Source organism: Peromyscus eremicus, chromosome 1, assembly GCF_949786415.1.
Source record: "Peromyscus eremicus chromosome 1, PerEre_H2_v1, whole genome shotgun sequence".
NCBI classification, from domain to species: domain Eukaryota; kingdom Metazoa; phylum Chordata; class Mammalia; order Rodentia; family Cricetidae; genus Peromyscus; species Peromyscus eremicus.
In genome coordinates, this window is record NC_081416.1 from 113,696,341 (window position 1) to 113,721,824 (window position 25,484).

General features: G+C 40.2%; 1 protein-coding gene across 8 annotated transcripts in view; it reads left to right on the top strand.

Moving 5' to 3' along the window:
* The first annotated feature begins 8,286 nt into the window (after nucleotides 1-8,286).
* Zfand6 (zinc finger AN1-type containing 6) overlaps nucleotides 8,287-25,484 on the top strand; it is a 70,414-nt gene continuing 53,216 nt past the window's right edge. For 2 of the 8 annotated variants that reach the window (XM_059271888.1, XM_059271905.1), the window contains exon 1: nucleotides 8,295-8,508. The gene's annotated coding sequence lies outside the window, so the exon portion shown is untranslated. Of the gene's footprint in view, nucleotides 8,509-19,720; nucleotides 19,772-25,484 lie in introns of those variants that run through there. The other 6 variants (XM_059271927.1, XM_059271935.1, XM_059271912.1 and 3 more) reach the window with 6 other exon arrangements.

A 25,484-nucleotide genomic window follows, 5' to 3' on the forward strand; every position in this document is an offset into this window, starting at 1 on the left:
ACTATATTAAGTGGCTGTATTTTTCCTCTGATCTGCAGGCAAGCTTTATTTGTTAGAGCACAAATAAACTATCACCACACCAGCCTGCCTGGTCTACTGAGTGAGTTCCAGGACAACCAGAGCTACATAGTGAGACCCTGTCTTGGAAAAAAAGAAAAGAAAAGAAAAATTTAGGAATCGAAAGGGAAACTCATCAAAGATATAATTGAGAAAATAGATACCTCAGTCAAGGAAAATGTTAAATCTAAAACTCCTGGCACAAAACATCCAGGAAATAAGCAACACTACGAAAAGACCAAATCTAAGAATAATAGTGTTAAGTCTCAAAGAAACCCAGGACAAACAGCTAACTGAGGTGCCTATTTAACATATCAAAGCGGACGCAGGCCACCAGGTTCTCCCAGCATCTTTCAATATTGCAAGTACCTGTTACAGAGTCACCCTGGCTAGCATACCCTCCCCCCTATCCTAAGCCTCTCTAGCCCCTGAGCTTTGCTTCCCTTCCCCTAGTTTCTCTTTTCTTTATGTAACAGCCATTGGCTACATGCTCTCTTGGCCTCTTGGTTCTCCTCTTGGGCCCTGGCTCTTCTCTTTGCCCCACTCCCTCCTCTCTCTGCTCTTCCTCTCTCACTCTCCTTCTTCTCCCTCCTTTCATGGCCTGGTTCAGTCTGCTGGCCCTGTTTAGTCTGGACCCTTCCAGATGCCTCTAGCTGTTTTCTCTTTCATATCTACAGTAAACCTTCTCTGCCAACCATACCTGGGAGCATCATATCCTCATTTTTCTTTTCATTCAAATAAGAATACAGGAAGGAGAAGATACCCAGGTCAAAGGCACAGAAAATATTTTTTAACAAAAGCATAGAAGAAAATTTCCCTTACTTAAATAAGATGCCCACCAAAGTTCAAGAAGCATACAAGAATACCAAATAGACTGGACTGGAAAAGAAAGTCCTCTTGGCATATAATAATCAAAACACTAAATGTACAGAACAGAAAAAAAAAAAAAAGAAGAGTATTAAAAGCTGCAAGGGGAAAAGACCAAGTAACATATAAAGGCAGATCTATTATAATAACACCTGACTTCTCAATGGAGACCCAAAAACCCAGGAGGGCCTGCACAGATGTTCTACAGACTCGAGAACACCGATGCCAGCCCGGGCTACTATGCCCAGCAAAGTTTGCCCAATACTATGCCCAATCACAGTATATGGAGAAAATAAGACATTCCATGATATAACCAAGTTTAAGCAATGTCTGTCTACAAATCCAGCTCTACAGAAGGCACTGGAAGGAAAACTCCAACCTAAAGAGGTTAACAACACCCAAGAAAACACAATGAATAAATTGCAGAGGGATCCAGGCCACAGCAGGTCAGGTACTGAAGAGGAGGCGTGGAATTGACGAATTACTGGACACACACACACACACACACACACACACACACACACACACGGCAACTTTATCTGAGGGGCAAAGCTTCATTCTTCATTTTTTTCCCTCTGTTTGCTCCGGCTCTGTTCTGTTCTTCTACCCTGTTGTCTTTCTTCTTTTTCTTTCCAGTTTTTCTCCTTCAATCTCTTCCCAGATGTTTTCCTTCCTCTCTTACTTCTCCTAAGAGAAAATTTCTATGTAAGAAAAGATTACCTCACAACCACAAGTTACATATTTTCCAAAAATAAATTAAGATCTTTATACACAAAGAGATCACATTATGATCACAACTTACATGTTTTCCTTAGAAGCCACAAGTAGTTAAACATTTTAATTGTACTAATTTTCCCACTGTAACATCTTCACCCCAAAGCAATGATTTTTTTTTTTTTTTGGTGGTGGTGGTGGGGAGACAGGATTTCTCTGTGTAACAGCCCTGGCTGTCCTGGAACTCACTCTGTAGACCAGGCTGGCCTCGAACTCAGAGATTCACCTGCCTCTGCCTCCTGAGTGCTGGGATTAAAGACATGTGCCACCACCACCTAGCTGCAATGATTCTTTTATAATGGATTAACAAAGTTTTAAGCAAGTCAAGTTTATTTCGGCCAGTTTCTTTTTTTACTATCAGACAGCTGTTTGTGGTTAAAAGGAAGGATCAATTATTTTATTATTTATCACAAAAAGTAATCTTACAAAAGATCTTAAAAGAATCATAAATCTAAACTTTTATATATATAAAACAATCAGTCATTTATACTTTAAGTCCTCAGAGTACATATCTACTAATCAACATTTTTTTTTTTTTTATTAAATCATATCAGGAAGCCAAGAGCAAAACTCGGTACAAGAAATGAATCATGGCCTTTGGTCACCAACCCATCTTTAGCATGTACATCAGCTAGTAACAGCCAGGCTGCCATTGATCTTATTCCCTGATCTCAACGAGTTCCTTGCTCAACTATTAAAAGTGCCATGGTCCTGCTGCAGCCCAGGTTCAGGTCCTGAGATGGAGAAGGGGCATCGGCGGGAAGAAATGAACTGTCAACCACCAGATGAATTTCATACAAGTTGACAGCCACGAATAGCTTGAGCCATCTTTATTTATACTTCAAAAACAAGCACGTTTTTCCATATTAACAAAAATGTTTTTTTCCCATCCTTCAACCTTAACCTCTGGACAAACAAATATGTTTAATATGTTTTTTCCCAACTTTTACATCAAAACATCTTTAAACCAAAACAACACATCATTTCGCTAGCTTGGACAAATATTGAGCCAGGTACATCCTGTCTTTACAAAACTAAAAGGTGATAACATAGGCACACATTTTTAAGAACAACAATATTCTTCAAAACTTAACAAAACATATTAACAGAAATAGCGGGGATCTGCCTCCAATCCTGTCAGCAGTGAATCAGAACAGCTCTCAGGGTCTGGAGTGACAGCTGGCTTCCCCAGACAAGAAATCTGAGAAGCATCAGCTCTCAAAGAATTTTAGAGGAAAATATTTGAGAAAAAAAATAGGGTTTCTGGGAATGATCACATCTGTCTGATGCATGACTGACAATGTGACACTAAAAATCGCCAAGGAAATCATCAATATTATGAGAGAAAAGGGAATGTGCAGGCCACATGGTCCCAGCAGTATTCTGCACTGTCCCGAAGTCACTAGTCCTTGCCAAATAAGACTGTCCCCATGGTCTTTGTCTCATCTGCAGGTCTTTTGGACAAGTACTCTGTACTGGCCGAAACTAGGCCACACAGCTCCCAAGATAAAAGTGTGCCTTTCTAAACTTGAAATTGTTCCTCAAAATTTTCTACATCAAAGCCATTAACAAAAACATCTTAACCTATCTTTACTAATAACCTACATGTCTAAATTCTTTCTAAGGGTGGTGGTTGAATCATTAATCTGCTCCAGCAGCAATGCTATGAAAAAGTCAATCACTATTATTGTAAGTACCAGTAACACTGCCCCCTGAGAGTTTTCATACAACCCATGGATTAGGAGGGATGTGGTGACCTCAAGGGCAATAAGCAGAGCTATGCTCAGTAACAGCATGAGGTCCTCAGGAAATGCAGTCCTTAGGGCTCTGCTTTTCCAAGGCTCACCCACCGTGGTTACGCTATCCCATGAGTTGTTTTCCATGAGTTCCAAAGTTATTTCCTGTTCCCCCGAATGGCCCCTGACAATAAATACAATAAATAATCCTAGATCAGCAAATCAAAAGAGGGGAAACACACACACACACACACACACACAACAAAACAAACAAGCAAACAAACAAACGTATAACAGGAATCAACAAACACTGTTCATCGATATCTCCTAACATCAATGTAACAATTGCACAGTAAAAAAAAATCAGAATGGATGCAAAAACAAGATCCATCCTTCTGTTGCATCCAAGAAACACATCTATATCATGGAGAGACATCACCTCAGGGTAAAAGGATGGAAAAAATATTCCAAGGAAATGGACCTAAGAAGCAAGCTACTGTAGCCATTTTAATATCTGACAAAGTAGACTTCAAATCAAAATTAATCAGAAGAGATAGAGAAGGACACTCCACACTTATCAAAGGAAAAATTCAAGAGAACATTGGAATTCTTAACAGCTAGGCACCAAGCACAAGGACACCCATCTTGTGTCATATCTTGTTTGTGTTCTGACAAATAAAGCTTGCCTGGAGATCAGAGGGTAGAGCTAGCCACTAGTTAACCATAGAGGCCAGGCAGTGGTGGCACACACCTTTAATCCCAGCACTAGGGAGGTGGAGACAGGAATACAGAGCTGGTGGAGACAGGACCCGGCCCCATTCAGTCTGAGGATTCTTAGAGACAGGATGTCTTCTTTGGTCTGAGAGGTAAAAAGTCTCTGGTGGCTGGCTACTCTGCTTCTCTGATCTTTCAGCTTTCAACCTGGATATCTGTTTCCGGGTTTTATTGTTAAGCCTAATTAGGATCTCGATACACACCCATTTTCCTAAAAGTAACACTTAAATAACATACTGACCCTCACACAGTGATAATGGGTGACTTCAATGTCCCATTCTCATCAATAGACAGGTCATTCAGACAAAAACTAAACAGAGAAAAAACGGAAGCTAACAGACATTATAAGCCAAATAGACCTAACAGATGTTTGAAGAACATTCCACCCAAACCACAAAAGAATATACCTTCTCATCAGCTCAAGGAACTTCAAAATTGACCACATATTTGGACACAAAGCAAGTCTCAACAGATAGTAAAAAACTTAAATAACACTGTGCATCCTATCTGACAGCCATGGATTAAAGCTGGAAATCAATAACAAAAATTAAAGAAAGCTCACAAACTCATGGAAACTAAACAAATCACTAATGAATGAAAAGGGGTCAAGAAAGAAATTAAAGGCTTCCTAGAATTGAATGAAAATAAATACACAGCACACCCAAACAGACAGGACACAATGAGGCCTACATAAAAAAAAAAAAAAAATGGGGAGATCTCATACTAATAAATCTCATACAAATAAAATATCACCACACGAAGGGATCCTGGGAACATCATCCTGAGTGAAAGTATCCACGTATCATGTTATGATTCGGTTAGTAGTTGCCTAGGGCTGGGGTGTGGGAAAGATTTGAAAAGAAGGAAGATTATATTAGTTACTTTTCATTGCTGTGGCCAAACACTTGATGTAAACAGTTCAAGGAAGAATTTAATTGGACTCACGGTTTCAGAGGGTTCAGTTCATGATGTCTTGGACCAAATGACGTGGTGGTGGGAACATGTGGTGGAGGAGCTTCCGCTCAGTGTGGATGCAAATCAGAGAAAGACATGAAGGGGGCTAGTGGGCAGGGTATCCTCAAGGACCTCCTCCTACCTCTTCCAGCTGGATCCCTTCATCTAAAGGTTCCAGATGAAACATGTGAGAGCCACCTGCTGATCTTACCTTCTGCCTGGATGTGCTGTAATCTCCAGTCTCTCTTGTTCTACCTCTCAGCTGCACAAGCCAAAATTCAATCTCACCTGATTCATTTCTCTTTCACTCCACAGTCTATGTGAGTAGAAATGTATCATCATATCAGGAAACTCTGTTGGCTCTACTTGTAAAATCTACCCAGAATTTGGTCTCTTCCTGTGGCCTCCCTTGTTTCTCTGGTGTAAGTCGCCATCATCTCTTACACGGAGTCAGACAGAATTTCCCATATGAGCTTCCTGCTGCTAACATTGGTGTTTGGGGGACTACTTATTGACATAGAATTATCCTTTCAAATCTAAAGTGTTCCTTGTTTCTTTTCTCTTCAAAACCCTGTGCTGGTCCATTTAACTTACAGTAAGAGCCCTATATAGTATATACAAAACGTCACAGGTTCACCTGATTTACAAATTCCTCATCCTCCCCGGTCACAGGACCCACCAACAGAAGCCTTTTTGATGTTCCTGGCTTGAGAATGGTGCTTATCGATCCTCACACACTGGACACTCTGGCCATTTATACTTTTGATCAAATTTCCTCTTCCCAACAGGGCCTGTCCTGACTGCTGTGCTTGGTGCCACAGCCTTCAAGCTTCCATTTAGATGGTTACCTTCTCCATCTAGGTCACCTTATAATTCACAACACACAGATGTCTGCTATTAGGTTTATTTGCATGCCCTCCATTAGAATTAACTCTACAGAGGTGGGGAATCTTTGCGTTACTCACTGACAGTTTCCCAATGGGTAGAAAACGGAGGACCTTGTAAGATTAGACATGGCTCAACATAGCAAGTCAAAACGTGCCTGAGCAACAACGGAAACCCCAGACAAAATTCTACATTCTTCTCATAAAGTTTTTCTACCCAATGGCCAGAAACTAGTGAACCCGGAAAGAATTCCAGGCTGCAAAATGACTCCTGCTACTGGCAGCATCTTTCAGCTGTGAAGATCTACCCTTCCCTTTCCTTTCCTTCTCAGTTCTAAGAGGTTTTCATTTTTCATTTCCCACTAAAGAAAGTAACTATTCACTCTGGCCTTTTAGGAAGGCCATAATTGAACCCAAAACAGCTCCTCCCCCAGTCTGCCTTATGGCCTTGTCTCCACCATTAAAGATCATCCCCTTGGGCAAAATCTGTGGGTGGTTTAGCCTACTGTTTTTAAGACATGGGGGAGGGGGAGGGGGAGGGGGAGGGGGGAGGGGGAGGGGGGAGGGGGAGGGGGAGGGGGGGGGAGAGAGAGGGAGAGAGAGAGAGAGAGAGAGAGAGAGAGAGAGAGAGAGAGAGAGAGAGAGAGAGAGAGAGAGAGAATATTTGTGTTTGGACTAGGTTTCTCTACATAGCCTTGCCTGTCTGGGAACTCACTCTGTGGAGCAGATTGGCCTTGAAATCACAGAGATCCACCTGCTTCTGCCTCCCTAGTGCTGGGATTCGAGGCATGAGTAACCACACCTGGCTTAAAGATTTCTTTTCAAGTGTATTAGTGTTTTGACGGTTGTGAGCCACCATAAGGACGCTGGGAACCCAACCTAGGTGCTCCACAAGAGCAGTAAGTGCTCTTAACCGCTGAGCCATTGCTCCAGCCCTAAATATAAATTTTGAATGGAAATTGAATGCTTCTCAAAAACACCCCTAGAATACCCTTAGGAGCTGGGTAAGGTCCTTCAGTTCTGCTCTGATTCCATGCCGTAGGCTTAGCTTTATTTATATTTATTTGGGGCTGGGTTTCACTAAGTAGCCCTGGCCATCCTGGAACTTGCTAGGTACTCCAGGCTGACCTCGAACTCAGAGATATACCTGCCCCAGTGCTGTAATTATAAAGGCATGGGCCACCATGGCTGGCCAGGCTTAGCTTTAGCGGTTTATTTTAGAATACCCTGCCCCAGAAGCTTGTCTATCATCTCACAAGAGCATTGTGTTTCTCTCACGCCCTCTTCAAGAGTGCGTCCTTTCGTTTTCCAAGAAGTCGTCCGAATTTTTCAAAGGTTACCTCTTCCTCTTAGAAATCTTCCTGACCTCCATTGAGTCCTCCACTTCAACTATCCTTTCTTTCTACAAGACCATATAGAAAGCAGCCCAAATCTCAAAAGGTCAGCTGTATCCCAATCATGCGCCCGTGAGCCCTACTAACTGTAAAAGTAGGGCAGAAACTTCAGCAAAATAGGTAAGGGGGCAGTGAACAAAATAAACATTTTAGAATGTCAAAATTAATGCACAACCCCACTACTAACAAAATAACATAATTTCATGTAAAGACAGGACTTTGGCACTTCCGCTTGGGCTGGGAAATCATGGTAGAGCCGCTCTCAACATCACACTGGCTTTCCCGAGCCACGCCCGCCCCCGCACGACCGCACGACTTGTGCAGGGGTAGCTGAGACTGGAACCCACGCTTCCGCAAAAGATAAGGGTCCAGGGGGCTTCCAGAGTCCGTGCGTGCGGGTGTGCTTTACACAAGCGAGCACACACGCCTCCAGTCTGGCTCTGAGCAAGTCCTGGCTCAGGGCAGGGCAGGGCAGGGCTCAGACCTTGAACTTTGCTCTGGCCCACCAGGTCTCCTGGGGACCGGGGCGATAGAAGCTCAAGATTTCCGCTCACACTACGCAGGTGAAGACCAGTTACAGACTTGGGCAGTCACTCCGGTGCTACGTTATCAGACCCCCAAGACTGCGCGGGGCCCTCCTGCAGCAAACCAGAAAGCAAGCCCATCCCGCAGACCTCCAGGAGGCAGGGGCGTGGCCGAAGAGAGAGAAGCGTCGTCCCCCCCTCCCCGTGCCACGCCCCTCCAACGCCTTGGCCAATAGTCGCACTCTCCGAGCCTCAGCCCCGCCCCCACGCCGCCGCCGGCCCGCGGCCCCGCCCGGGCCGGTCATAATTAGGCAGCGGGCTGGGACTGCCGCGTCAGCGCGCGTAGCGAACCAATCGCGGGCGCTCCCCGGAGGCCGCGTCACAGGCCGAGCAGCCAAACAGAAAAGTTTAATAAACAGCGGACGGAGGGCCGGCGGCTGCGGCGGGCCGGAGCGAGTCGGGGTTCGGAGGCCTCACCTGTCCTCACTCAGCGGCGGCGAGAGGCGGCGGCGGCAGCGCGTCGGGCGGAGAGGGCCGCCGCCAGGTGAGGAGCGCGGGCAGCGGCGGCCGCAGCCTCCGGGCGGCCTGGGAGCCGGAAGCGGCGGGCGGCGCAGCAGGTGGCCTCGCGGCGGCGAGCGGAGGGCGCGGTCCCGGCGGGGCGCGGTCCCGGGCTCCCCGGGCGCGCGCTGGGGTCGCGGTGGGCGCGCCTGGGGCCGGTTTGGAGCAGCTGAGGCCAGCCGAGCTGGGAACCCCACGTCCCTTTTGTGGGCTGAGGCTGCGGAAGACTCCGAGGGAGTCTCCTAGATTCCAGTCTCCCTGCTCCTCCGAGAGCGTTTTTAAGTTTCTCGCTGTTTGAGGCGTAAACAAGCTCCGCGGTTGTGTGGCGTCTGAAGTCAATTTAACTCTATCAAAGCTCTGTGATTTGCTGGCATCATCCGGAGTTGTCACCCGGGTGCGGGAGCTGGGGCCTTGGGGTCACCTCCAAGCCGTGCATGCTCGGCCGTCAGCACCTGGTGGCTCCGGAAAAAAACGAAATTAAACGCCACTTTGAAACCAGATTCGAAATTTATCTTCTTTCTTCCCCCCCCTAATGTAAAATGCCACGTAGGCTTTTGAGATTATTTATGTAGGATTTTATGGCAATTGCTGTTTTATGTATTGTCTCCAGGCCTACGGGGGCAATTTTTTGGTAAACCATGAACATTTAAATGTACAAAAAAGGTTGTCTTAATTTTCTTATTTTTCTTTTAAAAACATGTAAGAGGGGTAAGACGCACAGACAGTTCAAGTTCGGGTTTAATTGGTGTATTATTTTGACAGCAGCCATACTTGCCTGTGTTAATTAACGTCAAAACTCGCTAGATTTTTAAATCTGTACAGTAGATTGTCTGTGAGTTATATCGCGAAGTTTTAAAAGTAATGGTTAATGGCTAGGATAATACATAACACGATGTATTATAAAAAGGGAAGCAATGAAAATTTCAGACTCCTCACCCCAAAGGAAGAAATAGAACATTACCCAAACTTGTATTTGCTCATGAGTTTCTTATCTGGCCTACTGCAGTTTACCGTTTCTGAGGTAAACATTCTAGACTTGGGGATTTTTGTTTATCATTCACTGGCCTTTTTAAAAAATAGTTTTGTCACAGACTCATCTCTTCAAACCATGTCATTTTAGGGTCCTTTCCCTTTGAACTGTGGACAGATAGTATATGGTGGTGGTTCATAATGCTTCATTGCTTTTTAATGATGTGTTCCTCTCCTAACCCCAGTGTCGCGATAGTGCTTCTTGTTTTGCTTCTAACAAATGTACTCTGCGAACTTTTCTTCTTGCAGTCGTAGTTGCACAAGTTGTCTGTCTAAAGTAAATACCGTAGGTCCTAGGAGAAAGCTTTAGGCACTCAGGAGCAAAAGAGAAATAAAGTGAAGGAAAACGTTAAGATTCTGTTTCCTTTAATCAGGAAGAGTCATTGTCCTGGTGATTGGTTCCTAGTTGTTACATTTGCATGAGGAACTAAGATTCCTGTTACTCTCCTTACACTGAATCCCTTCAAACCGATTGTGGGAAGTCTGGCACTGTTTGGTACCCTTTCAGTGCAAAACTAGCGAGTTGGAGAAAACACTTGTTTTGTAAAGCCACCCTTTCTGTTCTCCACCACTCCTCCCTTTCTCGAAGCCTTTGGCAGATTATTGAGGAATCTTCGTTGCCTTAAAACACACTTGCAAAAGAAACTTGTACTAAGCTTTCTCTACCTAGTTGGCACAGGTTTTGGCGGAGGGGAGCATCTGTCAGAGGGCCCCCAGCCTTTAAGGGAAACATTAGGACCTCCTTGTCACTCTGCAGCTTTTAAGACGGGATATGTGCATGTGCAGTAGGAATTTCAAGATTTGTCAACCATACACTGAAGTGTTTTTTAGTTTTAAGAATGTCCCAGGATATGCTCCAGACAAATTACAGAGTAGTATTTCCTTAATTTCTCAGAGAGAGAGAGAGAGAGAGAGAGAGAGAGAGAGAGAGAGAGAAACATAACTGTGTAGCTTTAAATGACTTGTTTTGTTGAAGGCATGAAAGAAGAGCTTTTTTTATTTTTTAGACAGGGTATGTAGCCTAGAACTCTTTATGTAGATTAGGCTGACTTGGAACTCAGAGTGAGTGCCCCAGTCACTGCCTCCAGTGCTAAGATTAAAGGCATATGCCACCACATCTGGTTGAGAGGAGCATTTTTAATGTTTGTAGCTTGCACATATTTTGTATTTATAGGGTAATAGACTCTGCTTTTAAAATACAGTTTTGTATTTCGTTATAATGGTAGTGGCAGAGAGTTTGGGGATTTCCCCCACAGCTTAAAAATGAATAGGAAGGCAGAAAAACCACTCACAGTACTACCACACATAAGCATTGTTAATTAACATTTTGTCAAGCATATCTTTGGCCTTTGTGTGTATGTTATATCTCCTAAATTATTACATGTTTCTTTAGAGTTCAGTCTTGGTACAGATGCTGTCAAAGCATGTGAACATTTTAAAGTCTTTTTAACTATTGATTGCCAAATGTTTCTTAAAATTTTTACCAAAGCATGTGAGTGTGTATTATTATGCCACTGTAGTCCCAGCTGCTCTAGAGACTGAGGCAGGATTGAGCATTTCAAGAGTTCTAAATGTGGATAGGCTGGCTCCACTTTCAAAACTTACTCCAAATGTGATGTCTCAACTCCTTTGTTTTATAGAAGATGATAACAGTAGTCATCTAATTGCTATCCTCCTTCAGGTTCTTATCCCTATAGTCTGCTCTGGCTGCTCCAGTGGCAAGAGGACATTTAAATATATTTATTGTATTAAAAAAAAAAAAAACCTCTGTGTGTGTGTGTGTGTGTGTGTGTGTGTGTGTGTGTGTGTGTGTGTTGGGGGGATGTGTGAGATGCATGTGAGTGGGAGCTTGTATGTCTGGAGGTCAGAGGACAGATTTGTAGAGTCAGTTCTCCCCTTTCATGTTTACATGGGTTCTTGGGATCAAACTCAGGTCATCAGGCTTGCACAGCAAGAACTTTTACCCACTTGAGCCATCTTGCCAGCCCTGAATGTGTTTATAGATTATGGTACTCCCAGGCTCAAAGTCCTTCAGTGACTTTTCAATCCATGAGATAAAACTCAGACACAGTTTTACTATGGTTTATGTAACTACAGTGGTTGTGCCCATAGAAATACAATGCAAATTGCAAATCAGAGCCATGTTAAGTAATTTAAAAATTTTCTCATAGCCATATAAGAGGAAGACTGTAATATATATTGTTTGTTAGGTTAAATAAAAATGTATTTCACAAGCTAGGCAGTGTTGGTGCATGCCTTTAATCCCAGCACTTGGGAGCCAGAAGCCGGCGGATCTCTGTAACTTCAAGGCCAGCTTGCTCTACAATGCCAGGGCTGGTACACAGAGAAACCTTGTCTCAAAAAACAAAACAAAAATACAGTGCTTTCAGTATGTGAAGAACGTGAATGTGAGAGATTATTTGTAGGATATTTTGTGCTTTCGGAGATGATGTACACCATCTACTTGTAGTGTGTCTTAATTCAGGTTGGCCATGATTCAGTGTTTATACTTCTAAGATCTTTCTTATTGAGCCTTTTATCTATCTAGGATAGCAGCCTTTTGCTCTGTATTGCAAATATTTTTCCTGGCTCTTCATTTGCCTTGTATTTGCTGACAGGCCTTCCTCCTTTCTCTTCCTTCCTAACCCCTATTTCCTTCCTTGAATTTTTAAAATATTTTGACTAATACTTATTTTTTAAAGATCTATCTTGTTTGAAAATTGTGTGTGTGTGTGTGTGTGTGTGTGTGTGTGTACATGCAGTAAACACTAGTCCCTTAGGAGTCCAGGAATGGGTGTTGGATACCCTGGAGCTGAAGTTATAGTGAGTTGTAAGCTGTCTGATGTGGGTGTTGGGATTCTAACTCAGGTGGGTGTTGGGATTCTAACTTAGGTCCTCTGAAAGAGCAGTAATCATTCTTAGCCATGGATCCATCTCTCTAGCCCAATACTTAACATTAAAAAAATATATATATATATTATTGTGTGTATGATGTGGGTGGTAGGTCCATGCATGCATGCATGGAACGAAACATGTATGGAAGTCAGAATATGATTTTGGATCTGTGGGATCAAACTCAGGCTATTAAGCATATATAGCAAACACTTTTCCCACTGAGCCATCTTGCCATCATAACAGTTACATTTTTATGACTTGACTTTGCTTTTATATTTAAAGTAGTCTCCTTCCGAGATAACTTTTAATTCTTTTCTAATATTTATTTTTATTATTGTTTTTAATTATTGTGGGGGAGCAGTGTGTGCATGAGTGTGCAGGTGTCTTTGGAGACCAGAGGCATTGCATTCCCCTGGAGCTGAAGTTGACAGGTGGTTATGAGCTGCCTGGTGTGAGTGTGGATGCTGGAAACTGAACTCCAATCATGTCTAAGAACAGTACTGACTCTTAATTTCTCAGCTATCTCTCTAGTATCTTTTAGTTCTTTAAAGCTTCATTTTTTTTCATATCCGTATTTTTGTGTCTCTCTGAAATGTATTTTAACATAAATGTAAATTGAAATAAATAGCTGGTTGACCAGTTATTAAAAGTCTATCAAAAATATGACTGTGGCGTCAGGCCATAGAAGTCTAGTGACCTGAGTTCATCATTAGTTCCTATGTAGAAGTAGAAGGAAAGAACTAATGCCAGAGTTGTCTTCTGACTTCCAGACATACCCTCTGGAACATGTACCCTCTACCCTCACTTCATTATGCACACTTGCATTTGCATATAAACACTAAAGAAATTTAAATTTAGCTACAACCCTTGTGTTTCTCTATAATAAAAACACCTTTATTTACATGATAAAATGAATATGTACTTGATTTTGTTTTGTCTATCCAGTACCACTGGTTTGGTACTAGTACCCCCTTCACTCTCAAAATTTGGTTGCTAGGTCTCAGACCCTGGGCCTGACGCAGTGGACAAGTGCGTTTCCCCTGGACTTGCATTGGGCCATGCTACATATGTGTTTAGAAAGTACCCGCTGTTGCGGTTTTTTTCTTCTTCCTTTCAACACTCTGAGCACCTGACTCACAGCAGTTTGTGTTAAGTGTTGAGGGTACAGCTGTGGTCCTTGCTTTCATAGAGTCTGTAAGTGTAAGAAAGGGGAGCAGTTAAAGCAACAGACAGGACCTTTCAGATTTTAAAGTGTTTGGAAATAAAGAAATGATCGGTGCTGACTGGATGCTTTTGGCACACACTATCTCTAAGGAGGGGACAGTTGGTCAGTCCGTGGTACCAACCTTGGTTTGGTAGTTTCTTAGTTTCATCAACCTGGTGGATCTTTTTTTTTTTTTTTCTCCTTTTTAAGACGTGCTCCCTGCTGTAGAACCCAGGCTGCTCTCCAGTTTACAATCCCTGGCCTCAGCCTCTTGAGCACTGAGTGTGCCATTGTACCTGGCAAAACTTTAAAAACTAGTGACAAGCTTACTTTTTTAAAGCCACTCTCATCCTCCCATGCCCTAAAACTTGTCTTGTCGTTCTGGTCTGAGATTGAGGAGTTAGAGGAATCCCCAGGGGGAGAAATGGCCAGTGCAAACAGATACACAGGAAGTGTTTGACTACCTGGGGTCTGCTGAGTGAGGGGGAGCCGGACAACCTCAACTCTTACTTTGGAGACCTCTGTTAACAAGGGTGTTCTTTGGCCCTGGGTCCTTTTCTTCACCATTTCTAACGCATTGTCTGTTTTTTGGTTGGTTGGTTGGTTTTTGTTTTTTTTTCCCCCCCAGACAGACCTATTTACAATGTCTTTGTTTCATTGTGATTTCCTCAAGACCTCTTTCCTGTTACTATGAAATAGGCCTTATCTCTGTGTTGGTTGTATAGCTTATTCAGAGTAAGCATTTCTTTTGTAATCAGTTAGCATTTGGAGTCTATTAATCAAGCATGATTCTACTGTCTGTTTCTTCCACCAGTGCTGCGATTGATGGTCTGCTAATTACCAGCCTCTCCTATTTAAGTGGTTAAATAAAGTGACATAATATTAAACTGCAGTTCCTCCTTTATATCAGTCACATTTTAGGTACTCAGTAGCCATGTGTGGTTATTGACTTGTATTGGACAGGAGAGATAGGAGGTCTTTTGCAGTAATAAAAATTAATCATGATTATCATGATTTATAATCATGTGGCAAATGGCTACATTATTTTAATTAAAATAGCGATGCCTAGCTATTGAAATTAAAATAGCCATACCTAACAAGTGAAAATTGAAATACAAACTTGACATTTGTTTTAAAACAAGAATGAAAGTTTAAAAATAGTGTGTAGCCAGCTGGGCGGTGGTGGCGCACACCTTTAATCCCAGCACTTGGGAGGCAGAGCCAGGTGGATCTCTGGAGTTCGAGGCCAGCCTGGGCTACAGAGTGAGTTCCAGGAAAGACACAAAGCTACACAGAGAAACCCTGTCTCGAAAAAGCAAAACACCAAAAAAAAAAAAAAAAAAAAAAAAAATAGTGTGTAGTCAGGTGTAGTGGCACATGACTTTAATCACAGCACTCAAGGCACAGGCAGGCAAGGCCAGACTGATCTACACAGCAAGTTCCAGGACAGCCAGGACTACATAGAAAGACCTTGTCAAAAACAAACAAACAAAAGTATATATTGAATAATGATATTTTGTATATATTGTATTATATAGTTACAATTTTAATATTTTAGTGTTTTACTCTGACTTATAGAAAATTGGAGACAATGCTCTAATTATTTTTATTTGGACTGTTCTCACTCTTGACACATTTGCTAAAGAGGTAGAGACTATGCTCATTTTGTAGACCTCAGTATCCTCGGCAGGCAGTGTTGACCCTATCAACTTAAATAACAAGACTTTTTTTTGAAGACTTACTGTATTGTCTAATTATGTGTGTGTGTGTGTGGGGGGGGGTTGTAAGTGTTTGAGCACAGGCGTCCATGGAGTCCTGAAGAGAGGATATCAGATCCCCTGGAGCTGGAGTTACAGGCATTTGTGAACCACCCAATTGTGGGTACTGGAAAATGTACAGGAGGAGGACATGTACAAGAGACTTTTCTGTTCAGTCTCTGCTTTCAAAAATTGTAAGATTGCTTTGTTTGCAGCAGTGATTTAAAAAAAAAAAAACAAAGCCAGACATGGTGAAGCAGGCCTTTAATCCCAGCACTCCAGGAGGCAGAGGCAGGTGGATCTGTGAATTCAAGGCCAGTCTGGTCTACAGAGCGAGATCCAGGACAGCCAGGACTGTTACACAGAGAAACCCTGTCTGGAAAAAAAAAAAACAAAACAAAAACCCAAGATAGTCATCCTTTAATAGCTATCTAATAACTAGTCTTGGGCTTTTGATCTTTTATTTATTTATTTGTTTGTTTGTTTATTTGTTTATTTTCTTATTTAGGCAACAAAGTAGGGAGAAAACAAAAACCTACCAATCTGTAGTATATTTTTCTCCATCTAGCAGTTTTGTCTAGACCCATGGAATATTTGTTTTTTTCACACTCCTGTTCTTATTAAATAATATTGTTTGCCTATAGCCCAGAACAACACATCTTAATACGTGAGAATTATGAGTGCTTTCTTTTCCTTACATTTTGTTTTGATCCCCATTTAATTTGTGCTATTTGGTGACTTTGTTTAATCTCTTTACACACCTAAAACAAAGCAGCTTACTGACTTTTGTATAAAGAGTTCATTCCTATCAGCTTGGTTTATTCTTTCCTATCTGTAGTTTGCTTTAATTTTCTTAATGTTTCCTTTGTGTTCAGTGTGTGGTTGAATGGGCCATGGCCAACCTCTGAGCATATACACTTTGTGCTCTCCTCCACCCCCAGTAAGAAGATAAACCACACCAGGGGTTGCAAACTAGAGCACATCCCTCGCTGTTGGAGGTAATGTGTGTCTGCCAGGGAAATCTGTTTTGAAAATTGTTTTCCTTATCCCATAGATAGTTGATTTCAGGCTCTATTCTCACTGATCCCAGCGTGTTATGCTGAAGTCAGGGTGGTCTTTTCATTGGTGACTTTGCACATCACCAGTTCTGTCCAGGGAGTGTGCCAGGATGAATGGCTTTTGTAAGATCAACAATAGATGCTATTCTTTTTAGATTTTTTTGTTTGTTTTTTGTTTTGTTTTGTGACAGTGTCTCCTGTAGTGTGGGCAGAGCTAACACTATATAGCAATAGCGAAGGATGACCTTGAACTTCTGATATGCCTGCTTCTGCCTTCTGATTGCTAAGATTTTTGGCATGCATGATCAATCCCCGGGCTTTATGCATAGTGGACAGACATTCTCAACTGTGCTATCCCCCACCCCATCCCCATGCCCCAGCCCTGTGTAGAATTTTTAAAAAATCAAATCTGGTCTGACCAAGTTGTTCCGTGACTTACTCTTTTATGAATTGTTTTTGAGCTGGTAAGGTTTGGGGGAACCTCTAGGCTCCCATAAAGAATATACAGTGTCTCCTCTGACTTCTTGATGTTTAGAAAGTGGCCTTGTCACACACACAGCTTCTCAGAGCTTCATGTAGGTTCCTTGTTCTTACCACACAGTATTGTTGTCACGTAATTTGGGTACATACTTTCTGGGTTTGATACTGCTTCTTTGTTGTTCTCTTCTGCTGTTAGAAATAGAATAAAATACCTTAGTTTTAATGTGTGCCACCTAAAATGATTATCACCTGGAAGTTCTTTCACTTCGAGGTCATTAAGTCCACAACTCCCTTTTTTTGTTTTTGTGTTTTTGAGATTCTATCTCAAAGAGTAGTCAAAGCTGGCCTCTTGCTGTGTAGTCAAGGCTCACCTTACACTTGTGGTCATCCTCTTGCCTCAGCCTCCCTGGTGTTGGGATTGCAGGCATGTACCAACACAGTTGGCTCACTTCTCCCCTCTTTTGTCTTGGTAGTAGACTGGTATTAGTGTTAGTGCTATGCTAACATATGATTAGTATCTATTCCTTACAAATTATTCACTTTGAAGTGAAAATTACCCTCAGAGCAGCAATTTCTTTGGTGCTTACAACTGTCTACTAATTCCATTATTGCCAGTTTTTTAAATTAAATTTTTTATTTCTTTTGTGTGCATGTCTCACTTAGAGACTTCCGGAGGCAGAGGACAACTTGCGGGAGTCAGTTCTTTTTTTCCACCACATGGGTCCCAGGGATTGAATGGGGTTGAACTCTGGTGGTCACACTTAGGGGCAGGTACCTTTACCTGCCTACCCATCTTACCAATCTGATCCTGCTTGCCAGTTTTTAACATTCTTTTTCTCTAACTTATAAACATTTGGTCATCTACAATCTGTCTTTTCAAGTCTGCACTGTAAATTAGATGTATTCTTTTGTTGATTGCTCCGGTACTTCTCTTCCAATGTTGTTTTGCACGAGTATCACACTCTAGCAAGAAAACCAGAACTTGACTCAAGAAGTGCTGGGCATTCAAAGCAGTGAGTTGTTGCAAAGGATCTTGGGACTAGGCCTCTGTGAATTGGCTCTTTCAGTTTGTCCACTTAAAGGGCATAATAGAATATGCAGCTGTTTGGGCTTCCACAGGGTATTGCTCCATATTCATGTCTAGTTGCAATTATGTGAATTTTCAGTTTGTTAAAAAGACTTCTCTTTGTATTCAACACAATCTTGTTGGCTTTCTGTTCTAACATACAATTTTCTCTGAGAAAAAAATTGTTGGGAGATTTCGAACTTGAAAACTGTAAACTTAGATTGAAAATTCTTTAATACATAAACGTATTGAAAGCATTTTAAGAACCCACTGTAAATAGCAGGCATGGTTTCACTTGCTTGTAGTCTTGGAACTCAGGAGGTAGAGGTAGGAGGAGGAATTCAAGGCCTGCTTCACTTTGTCTTACAAAACAAACAGATCAGAAGAGCCTACTCTAATTTGCCTTAATTATATATTTTTTTATCAGTTTAAAGTATTGGTAGAAGTAAAAAGTGTATTTTACTAAATATCTTAAATACCAGTCAATCAGGTAATGCTAAAATGTCAAGATACAGTTTGGGGTAAGCTACTAAAATGTAAGCAGTTCTAATTAAAGCGTAAAATACAGCAAATGTAGTTGTGTATAAGAGACTGCAGGTCCTTTTTCTTTAAGTCAGTCCTCTGTAGTGTCTCTTCAGAGTCTAGTACAAATACCACTATGCACAGTTTCTTGGATAGTTTAAAGGGAATACACTTTTCATCAACATTTGGTAATAATAATTTCCTTCCTTCCCAGCACTTGGGAATATGAGGCAGCCTCCTTCTTAGAAGACAACATAGTGTGTTCTAGGCCAGCCTGAGCTATATACAGTAAGGACTCTATTTCAAACAAACAAAAAACAGCATGGGAAAAAATGATGTAAACCTCCCTGAACTTTCTACCTGGGATGCATGGCAAGGTGCTTGTCTAGTATGGTTGAGGCTCTGGGTTAGATCCCTTTGCACTGTGAAATAAACAAATCAGCTTTGTTCCTGAATGTGCCATTAGACAGATTGTTTTGTGTGTTTAGATCTCCTTTTGCAGTGAATAAGCAGTTTTAACTGGAAATAGCAGTCTTTGGTTCACTGAGAATTTTAGTGTGTTGTGATACCAAGACTATGTCAGTGAATTTGATAGATAGCTTAGAAGTGGCTCTTTAGCATTTAGGGTTTTGTTTTTAAACGCTGGGTTTTTTGTTTTTGTTTTTGTTTTTGTTTTTCTTGAGTTAATGGTCCTCTCACTAAATCACTGTTTTGTTCTTGACAAAATTTTATATGGATTTTGTGTAGGTGTTTAAAATTTTCCAGATAAAATATGAACTCTGTCAAAAGAGAAAATCTATTTAAAGCATAAGTACATTCGTGGCTTTGTGAATGCCACATTATTTATGTTAAAAGCATGTATCTTACATAGCTTGTCACCGAGTAAATGAAAGTTGTTTCTGTGAATTATCATTGTACTTTAACACAGACAAAAGAAAGCAAATCGCTTATAATGGGAAAACTGAAACATTACAGCCTGTTTCTTTAAGAAACCAGCTTATCCAGGGGTTTAGTGTGTTTAACCTAACCTGCTAGCGAGGAAAAGTTCTTTAAAATAATGGATATTAGTCGTATCCAATCACAGTTATCAGCCTCACTAACAGGGAGGAGATTTGACTCCTCGGCCACTAGAATTGCGGGAGGTGGAGCTTGGTGTTCAGGTTTGGTTGCTTTGGAGTACAGCTTCAAGTGAAGTTAATCTGAGGTGAAGCAAACAGAAAATTGTGGAGGTTTTGTTGGTAGGATTTTTGTTCTAATCTTTTAATGATCTTATATTTTATACTTTTGCTTCTTTATGCTTTTGTGTATACTAGGCTTTGTCATTGTTTCTATTTTCTGATGCAAAATGAACATTAAAATTAAGCAGGGAAGCAGAACAAAAGGGCTGTTTGAACAGGAAATAGGTGCTCAAAGAATCAAACTTGGCTTTATTATTATTTTTAGTTTAGAATGTGAATGCCGTTAAAAACCTTTGAATCAAAATCACCTTCACTAACAGGCTTTTCTCTTGAATCGGATATTGAAGCAATCATTTGTCAGTTTTTATATATGACATCTTGAGGAGGTCTGTTTGATATTATTTCCTTAAATATAAACTGTTAACTTGCTTAAAAAAAAAGAGAGAGAGAAATTTGTTCTTTTTTAAAAAAATGGAAATGCCAACTGTTTGACTTTTTTTTCTCTTAGTGTACCACTCCCCCTTTGACTCAAGTATATTTTAAATTTAGGACTATGTTGACATTTTTAGTATCTCAGTACAAAGGTCATTGATAGATATTACAGATCACAAAATAAAACTGCTTTCTTCAGAATTCATTTTTTGAAAGGTGAAGATAATGGTTATCGTCCCTTTAAAACAGAAGAACATGGGTTTATAGTTTTAATAGCTATAGGTGGGCTACCAAAACTTGAAAAAAAAAGTATCTATGGATCTGTAACATTTTTTAATTAATTAATTGGAAGTATGCCTCAGTATTCTTTTTTTCTTTTCTCTTGTGCCTTTTGCTCTCAGAAATCAAGGTTTAAAAGTTCCTTTTACTATCAGCACAAGTGCCAGCCCAGCCCTCCCAGTCGGTGTGTGTATTTGCTGTCTGCTTGTTCCAGATCACTCGAAGCATTTAAAATCAATGCTTTTCTCCTGTGGCTATTGCTTAAACAATACTGTAGTACAATCAGGAAGTCACATGTGTGCTCACAGGACAATTTCATGGCCTCATTTTCCCTCTACCTCTGTAGCTTATATTTCTGCATTTTACAATAATTGTAATTGTGTACTGGATTTCTCATGTTACAACTGTTAGTTCTGGTAGTTGTGTAGTCCTCTGAAGTTAATCTAGTTTTTCATCTTTTCCTTCAGATTGCTTTTAATTTTTCATTATTTTAAATGGTATTGCAATAACTATATATCTTTACTATATATAATTTACAACACTTTACTTTTTGTAAAATACTGATTTATTCAAGAAAAAAAGTCTCCTTTGGAATAGGCTTACCTAGATAAAAGGATGTCAACACTCACTGGCCCAATTGCTTTCCAGGAAGGTTTTTCCCTTTTCTATTGCCGCCCACAGGACAGCTTCAGAGTTCCATAAGAGTAACCCCTTAATTTTCTTTACATTGTGCCTTTAGAGCTCTGAGTTGTAGGCTAGTTTTTATCTAAAGAAATAGTCTACTTTAAACTCCGTTTTCCAAGATATAGATGGATCTAAATCCATTTTCTGTATATTAAAATTAGCTAAAGGAAATTGGGAACATTTTTACCCACTTTAGTAAGCAATTGTGTATCTCTGTTGGCTGTTTTATTTATTATGCGTTTTGCTCTCAGCATGTTCAGGGCTTAATATCTTACACTGGCTTTGTTGATGCCAGCCCTCCTGAGTATGTGCTGCTTCTGTAAGCTTATACCATAACGAACATTTTTTTTTTTCCTAAGAAAATATATTAGGAACATTTTTAGAGAGTCCCAATGAGAGCAATTGTTACCTGTTTCTGAACATGTAATAAGTAAATAGCCTTTGTTAACTGTGTTTCTGTACTTGGAGACTTTAAAATATACTTAAAAGATAAAATCTGTATAGTTCTATGTTTTAAAATATCAAGACTTTTCCAGTATTTACAGGTTTTCAGTGAAAGGTAAAAAAAGATCATTGTATACACACAGTATTTCCAGACATGTCTGTGCTTAGGGACAGGCTTTGTTTTCGAAGAGTGCTGATCCATGCTGTCAGGAGCTGGTCTTTAGGTGTGATAGGCTATATGAGTTAGGAGTTGATGGACTAATATTGCAGAATAAATTTGAAAGTTGTTTTAAGGCAAAATTCAAAATTACTAACTTAATAGGGATAATGATAAGCATGGATTATTCTTTTACTCATGATGAGCACATATGACTTAGTCGATCTCATTTTGCATTGCAAATGAATTTATTTTCTGTAACTTTTTCTTATAATTTACTAATGACTTAGTATCATTATTTTCACAGCTGCTAGTGCTGTGCTTGTCTTGATGTTTGTTTCCAGGACGATAGAGATTTGGGGCTGGGGGGTGAGGTGTCTGATGCCACCTTTTTTGTTATGGTCGATGAATGATTTTCTTTTCCAGACATTTTTATTTCTTCATGTTTGGAAAAGAAGAAGACACTTTATATATATATATATATATATATATATATATATATATATATATATATATATATGTATATGTATATATATATGTATATGTATATATATGTATTTTCATCATAAATAATTTCCTTATTCTGAGTTAGGGAAAATGTTTGATTTTCTTAAAATTTAACCTTTACCACCTCAAGTAGAGATGAAGATAATTAATTATATACATAATAGTTTTAGTAGCAGCCACTTAAGCGACGCCTGTTGATTACATTTTAATAGTTACTAAGGTAAGGGTTTACCTATTCATGTGCTCTGGGGAGCACTGAAACCTTGAGAAATGAATACCCTGACCAGTTTCTCCCCTGCATCTCTGCTCTGTTGGTCTCTAGTTGACAAGTAGGGGCTGCCCTCTTACTTAGTTCAGTGGCTTCAGGTGAAGAATAAATGTTTGTGAGTGACTACAGGGAGAAGAGAATTTATAAATTTGCTTTAATGTTGGGGAAAGATGTGAAAAGTGATTAAAAATGCTGTCAAAGTCCCTACTGTTAGGTAATGATCTTTTTTCCCCCTCAATTGTATGAGGAAAAACTTTTAAGTTGTTAAAACTTGAGACAAACTAGAAGCTTATTTATGAGGTTTCTTTGTTCTGGATGACAACAGATTTTAGAGTTCTGAATGACTTTCCTGTGTGGCTTCTAAGTGTTTTAGGTTAACTCCTGTTGGTAACATAGGAAGTGCTATGTATGAGCTGATACCTGAATCTGTTGGATGAACTTGGTTTTCTTGGTTTGAATGTGATTAGTGTTCACTTGAAGCAGTTTTGTGTTTAGTAGTGTTTGGTAGATGAGAGCAGATCTATCTGTTCCTCTGTGTACATTTCCCTTCTGCCCTGTGCAGGCACCTGAATCTTTTTTGTCCTATACTGATTTCTTCAGTAACATTTAGTACTCTTGACAGCATTGAAAAACTTCCCATGAGTTTAATGACACTATCTGTGCTTCTGTTTGTGAACTTCTGTGTCCTTTGAAAATGGGTCTCCTTGTAACCATCAAGTAAGTCATGGAGCTTCATAGGATTCTTAACACTCTCTCTCATTCCAGCCACATGTCCTTACTGTTACTGGTTCCAAGACCAGAATCGTAAACCCAGACGTGTGTGTGTGTGTGTGTGTGTGTGTGTGTGTGTGTGTGTGTGTGTGTATTTGAGACCCTTAGTCATCCAGCTCACCAAGTGTACCACCTATGCTAGATAGAACCTGGGTGTCATTCTGATAATTTCTGTTACCCAGGTAGCCACAAAGTTTTAACTATAAATCAGCAGTTATGTCTAAGATCTGTCCACTTCTTTTCCTCACCTCCTTAACACAAGCCACACTGATTTTTCACTTAAATTTCTAGAACAGCCACCCAGCTGACCTCTGCACCATTCTTTGCAGATAAAATGCCCTGTTGACTGTGCCATCTTGTCTAGCTAGGGATTGCCGCCTTTGGAGCTGTAACTACCTAGGAATAATAATAATGCCAGCTAATTGTGGGCGAAACATTCTCTCTGGTAGTCTCTAAACAGCCTTAAAAGTCATGGGACATTGAGAAAGGCTAGCTAATTTGTCCAGAATTGCCTTTGAGTAGCTAACACAGTGGGATTAAAACCAAAATCCTTTCCCACCACTAGGCTGTGTTCTCGTTTTGAGATAGAGGCTCATTATAGCCCAGGGTGTCGTTGAACTTGCAGCAGGGGTTACAGATGCGACACCATGCCTTGCTGAGTATGTCTTTCTCAACTTGAGTGTAAGTGTACTTGTCCAGATTTTCATCATTATTTTTTTTCCACACTACTCTACTCTATTCTTTAACCAGCTATTTATAGTTCTTCCCTTTAGGAAAGGCTCAAAACTTTATGACATTTTTTTGGAGGAGCATTCCAAAAAAAAAAGACATGACATTTTAGCATCCCCATGATGTAAGAAGAAGAAAGAATGAGATAAGTATAAAGGTAATTTCCGTATGTGGCATGTTCTGAATTTCTGAACTGTTGAATTCCTCACATTTAATAAAAGCTTGAGATCAAGCTGTGTTAGAGGAAGATTAGGCCGAGTGTGAAAGCGCTTTATCTGAGCTGTGGGAATGCTAATGACTGCTCTGTAGCTGATAGACTGGGCCTTGTGTAAAGGTCTATCCTGCATCCGGGTGTGTAAAGTGTCTGCTTGGGAGCACAAGGCAAACAGCCTTTCTGGATAACATACTGCGTGCTAGATGAGGCTGCCTACCAGTTCTTCTCTACAAATAAGACTTTGCCACAGACAGTATCATCACTAAAAAGAATGAAGGTGAACTAAATAATCATCGATTTGGAATAATTTTCATTTCAAATATTTCTTTTCCTTTTACCATCCTCTGTCATCTACTCTACAATGCATGTACTTAAAACAGAAGGTCCTTCATTGAGGAACAACAAAAAATAGCTTTTCCATCTTCGTTTTGAAAGAAGTGGTAATTGGCTAGTACTTTTTTTTCTTAAGGGAGTGGATTCTTAATTACCAATGGAAATAAAAGTGGTTACAGTAAATACCCATAGGTTGTTTGATGGAAGCCAAAGGGTTTTTTGTTTTTTACTCTTAAATTTTTTTGAAACAGAAACTACCATACTGCTGTCCAAAATTTTAAGATGCCATAGTTACTATCCAAAATAATGTTTAGCTAGTTTTTAATAGTAAAAAATGAAAAATAACAGTGTGTTATAACAGTGTGACAATTTATGTTGTAATAGATTATCATGTTATATAATAATGTATATAATTTGAATAGAATTTTATGTAGATAAATAGAATGTAGAACCTTATTAGCCAGTTGCTTGAAGTAGATAGCATATATTCAGTAGCTGTAGCATTGTATAAGATATATATATTTTATTAGGAAAATTATTCTTAGAATCTTATTTAAAAGGAAAACTTAACTCTCTAGCCTCATTTTCCTCGTGAGTGCCGGGATTGCAGGCTGCCCCACAATGCACATCATTTAGTAGCGGATTGACTGAGGTGTTTGCAGAGATCTTAAGTTGTCACACTACTTACCAGATCAGATAAGCTTGTAAACTGCTGAGATTTCCAAAGGACTCTCATCCTGTTTAATAACTTTGGAGGATTTCTATTTTCTATTCTGTTAGTATTGTATATACTGTCTTATCTGTATGCCAAGATTATTTATATATATACATACACACACGTATATATGCTAAATTGTGTGTGGTTTTAAGTTACTGCTGTAGCATATCAGCAGAGAAGACCAGGAAATTAGAAAAGGGGGAAATTGACATGCCTTGATGATTTGTTATATATATT